The following is a 13,021-nucleotide window of genomic DNA, read 5'->3' as shown; positions in this document are numbered from 1 at the left end:
CAGGATACCAAGGCAGATCCATTTCTACAACTTGCAGGACTCAGCTGGTAGGTGACATTGGCTCAAGGACAAGTCATTAGAGGCCTGGAGCTCCAGAAATGTAGGAATGCTTAGCCAACATAGATCAGTCTCACTGACGTCAGGATTCTGGTTGGGGAAAACCTCGTACTCTGAAACACGGGATGAGAATAGCTGGAGAAATGCCCTTGTGGAAGCTGATTCTTCAGACACCCACCAATTCTTCTGTGGATTAACAGAAGCTGAAGAGTTGGCCCACCCTCCCCTATTAAGAGATGGCACTTCCACTATGTTGAAAGATGCTGCAGAGACCCTTTCCTTCGAGGCAAGAAGAAACCCCTCAGAAACTGTTCTCTCCTCTTTTTCTGCCCACCAGGCCATCTCTTAGGGTTTGGTCATAGTAGATGCCACCTATTGACATGCTGGGCCTGATAATGTGAAAACAGGCCATACACTGAAGGAGTTACAAGAATTTGTTTGTAAGTACTGGTAAGAACCAGAGGAATAGCTCTGAAATTTGATTTGGAGGACCAAGGAAAATTATATACACCTGGTAACACCTGTTCAAGGTCTGAAGACACATTTATCTTAGAATAGATGCTAATCTTCTGTATTTATCTCTCATTTCAGAGTTTACAGTATTCTTTACATTGGTTAGTTAATTAAATATCTCCTACCATCAGATAATTTCTGTAATTACTTGTTCCTAGAGAACAATAACTTTTATCAAGTGAAATAAAGAAGTGATGTTGGCCTCTAATTCTGAAAGTTAAGCTAGCAAAAAGAAAAGTAAAGCATTGACAAATATAATGCATGGCCAAGCTACTCTTCAATATTAGGAAACACTACAGAAATATCCCAAGAAAAAATAATACTCTGGGATTTAAGCCATATATTTTATAGGCCCACTGCATGAAATTCGTGCATAAGGGGGGGTGGGGGCGTTACTCAGCCTAGCCTCCACCCTCTCTCAATCCAGGTCCCCTTGGGGGATGTCTGACTGCCAGTTTAGGCCCGATCCCTGTAAAGTGTAGCAATGGCATATCATTCTAAACAGTGTAACGTTCCTTTGCTTTCAAAAATAAAATAGGGAAGGAAATATATATGCTTATATTCATATAATTTAATAATTTATTACCAAGTGAACATCTGATAATATAAATCAATAGCAGAACTGAAGTCCAAAATCAGACGTAAGTTGCTTAATATATATTTCAATACCTAATGGCCTACCTTCAAATATATGTATTTCCAGGAATTGGTATATACTTCTCCTCCATGGACCTTGTGCTTCTGTATAAGTGTATAAGTGTTAGTTGACTTTCTTTTTGGAAGAAGAAATATCTGAGCAACATTGATGGGTACCAGGATTGCACTGTGATTTACTTTGGCCAATTACATGTAGACATAATGAGTACCATTTCCTAATAGAAGTTCAGTCAGTTTTCGATCCTTTGGATATCTCCTTTTTCTCCTCCAGAAAACTGTGTTCCAGATAGTGCCAATCTTCAGTCTGCATCCTAGAGTAAAGCTGACATGGAGCCAACTGACTCACCATTAACAGATAATTAATAGAAAAATGAAGCATCAGCCCTGCCTGGTGTGGCTCAGTTTGTTGAGCATAGTCCTGTGCACCAGTCAGGGCACATGCCCAGTTGCAGGCTCATCCCCAGTAGGGGGCGTGCATGGGACACCAGATCGATGTTTCTCTCTCATCAATGTTTCTCCCTCTCCCTTCTTCCTCTCTCTAAAAAAATCAATAAAAACGTATTTAAAAAGAAAGAAAAATTAAGCACCATTATTTAAGCCAATGGTTTGTGTTTTGTTTTTTGTGGTGTTTTTGTTTTTTTGTTTTTTTATCATCACTGTCTCTACTGCACCATCCCTTGGCATAAACTTATATGATATGAAATTTGAAAACGTTAGAATAGTTTTATTATAACTTTAGGAATAGTTTAAGTGGACAAGGAGGAGGACTGAATGGGATAATGCATTTCTATACTATCATGGAATTCACACTCAAACTTCTCTTTGATGTAACTGTGCAACTTATAAATTGTCTTAAGACGGGTGCATTTGCACCATTATAAATACTGCATGCTTTTCAAAGAATCAAACTCAAATAATCACCATGTCAGAGCGTAAGATGCCCTTGCCATATGGTAAGTGCAAATGTCTCCAAAGTGGCACATGTTCTGTCAGGAGTCTCATGGACGCTTTGATTAGATTGCTCTATTTTCTGAACGTGTCTGCCAAAAGAAAGCTCAATATAGAGTGTAGAGCAGCTGCCAGGCTGCAACAGAGGACGGCAAGGAACGTGCCTGCTGACAAGTTACCTGTCATCCTCAGATCTACCAAGCAGTTTATGATGGATGCCTCTGTGTACGCGATGTCTTACAATAACTTCTCTGCGCCAGAAAGAACCTCATGTCCTTGGAAAGCCAAGAGAAAATTGGACTCCAGATGAAGAACAGGGAACACTCAGGGTTTCTGCTACAGTGTCTCTTCTTAGGAGATATTAAAACAGAACACAGAAAAGAGCAGTGTATGTTCTTTTTTTCACAGTTTCTCTTCAGGCTTCCAAGATTCCTCAAACGGATTACAGAATTTTAATATAATGTATTTTAAGAAAATATATGATTTTATGTTCTTCTAAGTGTAATGAAAATGGGAAGTTTGATTTGAAAAAAAAAAAAACCCTTTCTCAAGTTATACTTGGTCAGTATTATTTGGCTTTCTCAAATTATAAAGATATTTTTTAAAAACTACAGAAAGAAGTATACTATGACAAGCCATAAGTAAAATGATTGTCAGCTTCATGTCACTTTATTCATATTTATTATTTCATTTTTTTCATATCGAAAATGAAAGAGAATGTAGGCACCCTTGAGATTTTAAGCACAACGCACACACTCTTAATTTTATTAATGAAATTGCTGTAAGTAGTTAATTCTGAACTTAAAGTATGGCTTCCTATTTCTATGCAGCAGAAGCTGGAGAACAGATTAAAGGCCTTTTTATAAAAAATCAAGTTAATTTCTTATTTAATATACTAGAGGCCCAGATGCTGGCTGCTGGCCGTGTACTCCCTTTCTTCCCCTGGCCAGCCCCACCCGCTGGTTGAACTCCCGGACAACTTCTGGTCGAGGGGACAGTTTGCATACTACGCTTTTATTATATAAGATGAATATAATAAGAAATTCAAATTCTATATAATATCAACTAAGACCTTGTTCAATGCCACACAAGCTGGTTGGCTCAGCTTCACAAGAGTAGCTTTATAATACTGCATCTTTGCAACTTCTCAGAATTAAACTAAAAAGAACATTTTTAAGCTATATGTCTGATGTTCATTTAAGAGTATAGCCTACATATCTAAAAGTAATCCCCCAAATATTCTGATACTTTTGTAAGGTAACTATAAAATAACAAGAGATACTCCCTCTGACTCTAATTCAATTATATTATAAAAAACTCATTGTGTACTTCAAAAATAAATTAACTCAAGATGTTACTCAAAGCCCCATCTGCTATATTGCTTTAAATGCATTCCATGGAACCTGGATGACTTTAAGTGATTTTCCATCAAAAGCCAAGGGCTGTTTTTTAATGTCGACTTCATTTCAGATACGACCTCATAAACTTTTTGATGATTTTCTTTTCTTTCCTTCTCTCTTTCTCTTCCTGTATGGAGAAAAAAAATATGCTGCAAAATGTTCGTACCTGCTGTCTTTTATGTAAATTACTTTGCATTGTAGTTTAGAACTTTTACAGAAAATGAAGTTTATACCACATTTTCACAATGTAAGAAGGCACTTATAGAAGAATAAGTGAAAATGCCCCAAATTGGTATCCTCTATTATTTTCTTGTATTTTCTATTATTCATAGGCATTTGCTGTTTATGTAAAAGACATATAGTTCAAAAAAATCAAATGCAGTTTACAATGCTATCTTTTTGATAAAGAAAAGGAGAAAGTCTTTGGGAAGTTTCTTACCTGAGATTATGAACTGAAGTCAATCCTATTCTTAGCAGAATTTGGAACCATCTATTACTTTCCAGGGTCACATAACTGATTAAATTCCTATGCTTGAATCATTATGGATAATAAAATAAACTTGCTAAACTTCATATGATGCCTGGATTAACCCCACCAATGAGTAGAACAGTCAATTCTTACTTAAACTAAAAATCTATAAGCAAAAGTGGAAGATAACCTGGTTACCAAGATAGTCTTGGTAAGGCTGTAGGGCCTCCCTTCTTTGTGAAGCCTGAGAAATCTTGAAGCATTTTTGCCAAGCACTTTTCCGTTCCTCCTTACAGTACTTAAGATGCCGGGGTCCAGCCCCAGCGGGTAAAGGGGTCCCCAAAGGCGTAGACGGAGTCGGCGAAGAAGGAAGGACATGGAGACAGCGTTCAGTTGATCAGCAGCCCAGTCAGTTTCTCTAGCCAAGTTCTGGTCTGGATCCCCAGCAAAGTTCTGGTTCGGATCGCCAGCCAGGTTCTGTGTCCATGTTCTCTTGCTAGGTTCTCCAGGTTCTCCAGCCAGGTTCTGTAGCCAGGTTCTGTCCAGGTTCTCCAGCCAGGTTCAGTCACCAGGTTCTAGTCAGGTTCTCTTGCCAATTTCTGTAGTCAGGTTCAGTAAAGGATCTTTTGCCATGTTCTCTCCAGCGAAGTTCTTCTGTCTCTAGGTTCTGTGTAGGTTCTGTCTTCTAAGTTCTGTGTTCTAAGTTCTGTGTCTTGCTGTCTTATTACATCTGTATTTATACCAGTTGATTCAATCCTATCAATCTCTATTACAAAGGTTAGGGCGTTTCTTATCTCCATTCCAGGGAGTAAAGATTATGTAGCTTAAGCATGATTGTTCGTAGTTAAAGTGATTAATTACCCACCTGGCACTTAGTTAAGAGGTTTTATTCCCTCCCTAACTTCAGGGGAAAATCCCTACCTGGGGAAACAACCTTTCTCAGAGAGGAGACCTTGGTTAAAACACATAGTGCCAAGAAGGTGAGCAAACATATTAAGAACAGTATGCCATATATGCCAGGTCCCTTGAAACAGCAAGCATGGACCGGCTCCCGGCAAATTCCCCCTTTTTTATTTTTTAAAAGCAGGCATTAAAAAGAAAAACCCCAAATGCTCTCTTGTATCCATTTTAAGAGTAGGATTGGCGCTTTCCGCTATTACCTGAGTCCTGATGTATCACCCCAGGGAGAGCTTGCCAATCCTGCACTTTCCTGGGGTGGAAAGGCTGCAGTGGGGTTAAGGATAAGGCTCCTTGGGCCTACCTCCTCCCATGCCTTTACATTTACCTTTCCTTCCTCAGAAAAGCATGGACATACTTCTTGTATAAAACATTCTGTCTGACTGGGAGTAACCTTAATTCCTCTGCTAGCAAGCATATGTTAAAAGAACAATACAGAGTCTTATTTCTTTACACTCAGTATGGCACATCTTCTTAATCTAAAGATCAATACAGAGTCTTCTTTCTTTGGACTCAGTATGGCACATCTTCTCAATCTAAGAATCAATACAGAGCCTTCTTTCTTTGGACTCAGTATGGCACATCTTCTCAATCTAAGTTCTGTACTATCCACCTTCTTACCCTACTTATCCTCTATAGGGGGGTCTGAAGTACCCTGGTGGAGTCCTATCCGTCCCGAATGTGGGGGTTCTCAATGCGGGGGGCTTACCTAGGGGAATCCTGTTCCAGGGGTTCCCAAAGGTGTGGACGGAGTAGGCGAAGACTATCCACCCTCTTCCTACGGTGGAGTCCTATCCATCCCAAGAGTGGGGCTTACCTAGGGGTCCCTGTTCGGGCACCAGAGTCTCGTTCGTTATCGGAATTAACCAGACAAATCGCTCCACCAACTAAGAACGGCCATGCACCACCACCCACGGAATCGAGAAAGAGCTATCAATCTGTCAATCCTGTCCGTGTCCGTTCAGAAGACAGAACCTACGCACAGAACTTAGAATACGGAACCAAGAGAGAGAGAACCTAGGCACAGAACCTACACAGAACGTTCTCTAGAGACAGAAGAACTTCGCTGGAGAGAACATGGCAAAAGATCCTGGTCAGAAACTGGCCTCAGAACCTAGAGACAGAACCTAGCGAGAGAACATGGCAAAAGATCCTGGACTAAACCTGACTACAGAAATTGGCAAGAGAACCTGACTAGAACCTGGTAACTGAACCTGGCTCGAGAACCTGGGCAGAACCTGACTGGAAAACCTAGCGAGGGAACATGGCTACAGAACCTGGCTGGAGAACCTGGAGAACCTGCCTGGAGAACCTAGCAAGACAACTGGACACAGAACCTGGCTGGAGATCCTGAACCAGAACTTCGCTGGAGATCCAGACCAGAACTTGGCTGGAGATCCTGGCTAGAGATCCTGGCTAGGCTGCTGATCAACTGAACGCTGTCTCCATGTCATTCCTTCTTCGCCGACTCCGTCCACACCTTTGGGGACCCCGGGACCCGCTGGGGTTGGACCCCGGCATTAAGAGTCATTGTGATATGTCTCAAAGTCATTGACTGTTCGCTGTGCAGAGCCTTAAAAGCTTACCCTGAAGGTTAATATTGTAATTGGAAGGCTTTGAGGTTTTACAAAAGGGTTTACAATGTATTGAGAAATAATAGTTTACCCATAAAATTGTATTTTTAAATGACAAAAGATCTTCAGCCTCCTATCAGACATGAGTCAACAAATAATTTAATAATAATATTAATAGAATGAAAATTATGCTTATCAGCACTCAAACTGAAAACCAGACACCCTCAAGAGAGACATCAACTTAAAAGAGAGTCAACAGTAGTAATAACATTCTATCCCTAGTGCTAGGGGAAAAAAAATAGGGGGTGGTAGTGAAAAAACACGTCTGTACTTCATTTCCAGAATGAGAATGACTGATTATTCATTACTCATGGTAACAGCTAACCACCAGACCTGGTATTAAACCCATCTCAATTAATCAGTGCCAGCCTTCAACATACACCTCTGAAAGCTAGCTAATAAGTGACAAGCACATACGGTACCCTTACCAGCAGCCCATTAGCAGCAGCCTCTTCTAGACAGTAGCTTCTTTCCTTTCCTTTTCTTTTTGTTGCTTTGCTATGCTTTTTTTTAATTTTCTTTAAATTTTCTTTTCTTTTATTAAATATATTTTTATTGATTTCAGAGAGGAGGGGAGACATATAGAAACATCAGTGATAAGAGAGAATCATTGATCGGCTGCCTCCTGCAGGACCCACACTTGGAACTGAGCCTGCAACCCGGGCATGTGCCCTGACCAGGAATCAACCGTGACCTCCAGGTTCACAGGGCAACACTCAACCACTAAGCCATATTAGCTGGGTTAGTCACATCCTTCTTTTGCTGAGGTCAACCAACCCCAAATATGCTTCTGAAAGACTGCCTGTCTGAAATCAACCTTTCTAAAAACTCTATATGGGATCCGGGTTTTGCTTTGTTCAATGAGACTATCTTATTAAGCCCAGGTCATTCTTATTTTGAAGAAATAATTTGTTTTTGTTCATTTTTTCCCCCGGATTCTGATTGATGACCTCTTCCTTTAATAGCCTTCACTTGCCATTAAGTAATATGAAGTCTGCCAACTTCCTCTGTTATTTTCTAATTGTAGCTTTCTACAATTAACATACTCCTGGCAACTACATGATTGTCAATGCCAAATGCAATCACACATTGGCAAGGCTTTGTCAATGCTTTTCCTTATTCCAGAATAAGCCTGTGTTAATTTTAGATAATTATTAAAATGTAAATATATGCATTCAAAATCACATTAGTGTTTTCTATTTGTAGAATTTGAAAATTCCAGAAAGAAAAGAAAATATTCCTTGCAGCACTGGAAGACTCCGTCTCCTTTTGGAAGATGAAGTGTGGTCTGAAGCACTGCACTACTGCACTTCATGTATGAACAGTGAGCTCTGTTCCAATCGTAGCTGAAACAGGGGTGACAGTTCAGCAGAAATTCTAAGTGGGGATATCATGAGGAGGGTGAAAAGGAGTGGCTATAGAAACAGTTTGAGCCGTAACAGGTTTGGCTCAGTGGATAGAGCATCGGCCTGTGGACTGAAAGGTCCCAGGTTCGATTCCGGTCAAGGGCATGTACCTTGGTTGCGGGCACATCCCCAGTGGGGGGTGTGCAGGAGGCGGCTAATCGATGTTTCTCTCTCATCGATGTTTCTGGCTATCCCTCTCCCTTCCTCTCTGTAAAAAAATCAATAAAATAAAAAAAATAAATAAATAAAAAACAGTTTGAATTTGTGATCAGACAAGATCTGCATGCTTTGCTTCTTTCCGTCGGTGTGACATGTGACAACTCACAACTTTTCTGGGTCCCAAGTTCCTCAATTTCTAAACATAAACAACTCAAACTTACTTTATATGTTTGAGCAAATTCAAGGTAATGTTACAAAGTATATATTCATAGGACACCCTTAGTTGATCAAATGTAGCCTTCATTTTTATTAAATATAAAATAAAATTCAGGGAAAAATCAGCGCCACTGTTTGTTCTTATATTAGAAAAATATAAAGCCATATGCTGGAGGCATGGTCTCTGAGTCCTAGGGTCATACCTCTTTTATTTTTGTGTTTCAAGATCTAGAACTGTGCCTGACATGCACAGGTGCTCGATAAATATTCGGTGAATAAATATATGACTCTTGATTTTATTACTCAAGCCCAATAATGAGAAATGGCAGAATTAGGAATGTAGGGGGGGGGTTTGTTTGTTTGTTTGTTTGTTTGTTTGTTTTAACCATGTTTGAGGCCAAGCGTCTCTGCCTAGCTATGGAATTGTGCTAGACAGAGATAGTTTTGCATCAAAGGAATGTAGTTTTTGAAGAGAGATGACCTCCCATGTCATAGTCCAAATGCTTTACACCCACAAATCATGCAAGTGAAGCTCCAGATAAGATGTTGGATCTCTCAGATCCAGGAATTATATGCTATTTTATCCAAGATTCCCCAGAAAACAGACCTTGAGATTAAAAATTACCAATAATGTTAAATTACTAAAGAATAATATCAGTACCAAAAAGAGAAGGGAAAGGCACAAGACAGGCTAGACTGGAAAGTGAGTACTAGGTGATACCCTATTGCTTCCTGTTGAGACTTGAAGAGACACAGACAATTGCCTGATACTTTCATCTGCTTAGCTACAGAACATGGCAAGACCGACTACATGGAAAAATCATGACTTGAAATAATCCTACAGAGTGAGGAAAATATATTGCTGATATTTTTCTTAATCCCAATGTGACATTAGTCAAAGTGTTTTATGAAGAAGGTAATACTGGACTATTCTGGGATTACATCAACTGGCCCCGTTGGCAGTTGCCGGAAAGCCAAACTCCATGTCCTACACCATCCTTTCAACTGAGCCCAGAGGACTTAGATGCCTGTGAGGGTGCCACTGAAGCTGGAGTGGGAGCAGGAGGCTGAAGGCAGGTAAACGTGAAAGGATCTAAGAAACTCAGTGGAAGGTGGCCACTATACTTGCCAAGCAAAGATTTCTATCAGAGAAATGACAATTTCACCTTCCCACATTTAAGAGCCAATTTGCCTGAAATATATAATTTTAAGTAAAAAATTGTTTTCAGGCCTAGCTGGTTTGGCTCAGTGGATAGAGCATCGGCCTGCAGACCAAAGGGTCCCAGGTTCTATTCCAGTCAAGGGCACATGCCCAGGCTGTGGGTTCAATCCCCAGTAGGGGGGGTGTGCAAGAAGCAGCCAACCAATGATTTTCTCTCATCATTGTTGTATCTATCTCTCTCTCCCTCTCCTTTCCTCTCTGAAATCAATAAAAATGTATATTTTAAAAAAATTGTTTACATAGAGCAGGAGGATGAGCAATAACATCCCTGCTGCTAGTCAGCATATTTCTTCATTGCCCAACTTCCTACCTTCAAAAGAAGAAAACAAGAATGTGTATTTGAATGAGTGAATCCCCAGTATATAGTTTTGTCTTTTGATATATAATAATTCCCTCAGTATAGTGATGGCATTGGAAGTGTTTAATGTGTGAGGTAGATTTATATTTTACTGGTCTCTATGGATTATTTCTTATAAACATTTCTCTATTTGCAGGTTCTTGAAATAACTTATGAGTTGTTATTTTTTTTTCTGTCCTTAATTACAGAATAATGATATAGATTTATGCTTCTAATATTGCCTAGTAAAATTTTTTATTCATCATTTATTAGTTTAAAATATGTACTTTTTATAGAATACTAGAGCCTGGTGCATGAATTTTTGCACAGGTGGGGTCCGGCCAGCCCACCCTGATGGGGGCCTATTAGGCAGAGCCGGTGGGGGGTAGGGCCTTGGGAGGTTGGCTGGCTGGCCCCCCCATTGAGGTGTTGGGGGCTGATTGGGGGTGAAGCTGGGGGAGGGGCCACAAGTGGTTGGCCGGCCAGCCCCACCCATGATTGGGGTGTTGGGGGCCTATTGGGAGTGGGGCCAGCCAGGGTGGTGGGGGCCAATCAGGGCCTGGATCAGGGTGGTTGGCTGCTGCAGTACTGGTCATAGCCACCAGTTCTTCTGGGTGTTCTGGTCGTTCTGCCATTCTGGTCACTGGCTTTTATATATATAGATCAGTGGTTCTCAACCTCTGGCCCTTTAAATACAGTTCCTCATGTTGTGAACCAACCATAAAATTATTTTTGTTGCTACTTCATAACTGTAATGTTGCTACTGTTATGAATCATAATGTAAATATCTGATATGCAGGGTAGTCTTAGGCAACCCCTGTGAAAGGGTTGTTCGACCGCCAAAGGGGTCGCAACCCACAGGTTGAGAACCGCTGATATAGATGAAGTGGTTTAAAATTGAGTTGAAAATCTTTGTTAGAGAAATAAGTATGCTATTGTATTAAAGAAATAAGTAAGTTCATTATATTTTTAAAAAGGATTGAAAACATTTACATAGAGATTAGTTTTAGTCACAGTAATATTATGTAAGTCAGGGTTCTGCAGGTATATAAATTGATTGAATATGATAAATGAACTCACGTAATTATGGAAGCTGACAAGTCTTGTGATCTGCTATCTGCAAACTGCAGACCCAAGATAGTCTGTGATATAACTCAGTTTGAGTCCAAAGGCCTGAGAACTATGAAAGCCAGTGGTATAATTACTAGTCTGAGGGCAGAAGATGAGGTGAGACTTAATGTCTGAGTTCATACAATGAGGCAGGAAAAACAAGGTGAATTCCACCTTCCTCTGCTTTATGTTCTATTTAGTCCCTTCATAGACAGCATGATGCCCACCCACATTGGGAAGAACAATCTTCTTTACTGAGTCCAATGAATCAAATGCTACCTTCATTGAGAAACATCCTCACAGATGCAACCAGAAGTAATGTTTAATCTGGGCACCCCATACCCTGTGAAGTTGACACATAAAATAAACCATTCCACATATTACAGAAACTCAGCACTTCAGTTGCATATTTTCAACAGACATACAATATCATTAATACAAACTATTAATAGTTAAATAATTTTGACAATCATTTAATGTAAAATACTGAATTACTTGGATTTTAATCGTGAATGAGTAAAATCATTTTACCTTAAATAATGAGTTTTGAGAGTCTTTGTTGGGAGAGGGTGGAATAGCTAGGAGTATAATACATGATTTTTATTTGTTTGTTTGTTTTTCTAGTAATGGAAATTGAGAGGTTCTTGTGTATATCAAGTGACCTATAGAAAATAATTTACCATGTGATCCCTTAGCTGCCCAACTGATAAAAAGAAGACATTGCTTGCTCTCAACCTACATCACAATTATATAATCTGGAGACTTATCCATAAAGTAAATCTATGTCAAACTCCCCTTTTTAAAAATGTTTTAAAAATTCCCATGAGCCCTGATTCTTTGGATTTTAAGTTAGAAATAAATTCATAGGCATCCTTGATTTTCTTTTGCAGCACCTAATCAGTCAAAACTTGCATTCTTCATATAGTGACTCAAAATTAAAAGTTGGTTTTCTGCGGGTCTCTTTGCTTGTAGGTATTTAAATTGAATATGCAGCCTGGCTGGTGTGGCTCAGTGGTTGAGCATCGACCTATGAATCAATAGTCACCTGGTCAGGGCACATGCTTGGATTGCAGGATCGGTCCCCAGTGTGGAGTCTGCAGGGGGCAGCCGATCGATGACTTCCTCTCTTATTATTGATGTTTCTATCTCTCTCTCCCTCACCCTTCCTCTCCGAAATCATTAAAAAAATATTTTACAAAAAAGAAAAAAAGTACAGATTGGCATCTTCCAAGTAAATACAGATCAAGCCTCCATTGACCAATACCAAATGTAAAGTCACTTTTTATCTTGCAGGACAGAATAAATCATAATCCTATGATGCTGGGTTTGTTTTTTGTTTGTTTTTTTTCCTCAGGATGTGTTTTCTAGGATCTCTGATTAAATGGGGAATTGGGGACTCCTCTGCTGTGCCAGTCATGCATCAGTGAACAAACATGTGATGAGAGTGAAAACAAAGGTGTTTCTGTATATTTTCTACTTTCCTTAGGTTATTAATTAGCTAGTTTTTCAATATACATTTTTATTTTACTAATAAGCCTAGTTCAGCTTCTGATTTTTTTTTTTAAATATGATAATCGAGTGTAATTATGTGCTAAAAATGTTCAGGAATATGATATGTTTTATGTAAAGGTGCCATTAGAGAGATGTGATTAAAAGTAACAAGCAACTCGTCAAAATGTACAAAATTTAAACTATACTCCTGGGTAAATTTGGTAACTGCAAATGAATATAATTCTTACTAGAGGCATTTCCAACCTCTTATCTCTGGTCTCTCCATTATGAACTAAATGCCTTGATCTAGATTAATTTTATTGACTGAAGTTTGAATATGTGTCTTTCTCACTCAGAACTGTCTAATCTTGCTTCCCTATGTTTTTCATTAAGTATCAGACATTAGAAGTTTGTAGCAATGCCATGCATGGCATGAAGGTTCATT

This window comes from Myotis myotis, unplaced genomic scaffold (genome assembly GCF_014108235.1).
Source record: "Myotis myotis isolate mMyoMyo1 unplaced genomic scaffold, mMyoMyo1.p scaffold_m19_p_5, whole genome shotgun sequence".
NCBI classification, from domain to species: Eukaryota; Metazoa; Chordata; class Mammalia; order Chiroptera; family Vespertilionidae; genus Myotis; species Myotis myotis.
Note: the sequence above shows the minus strand (reverse complement) of the source record.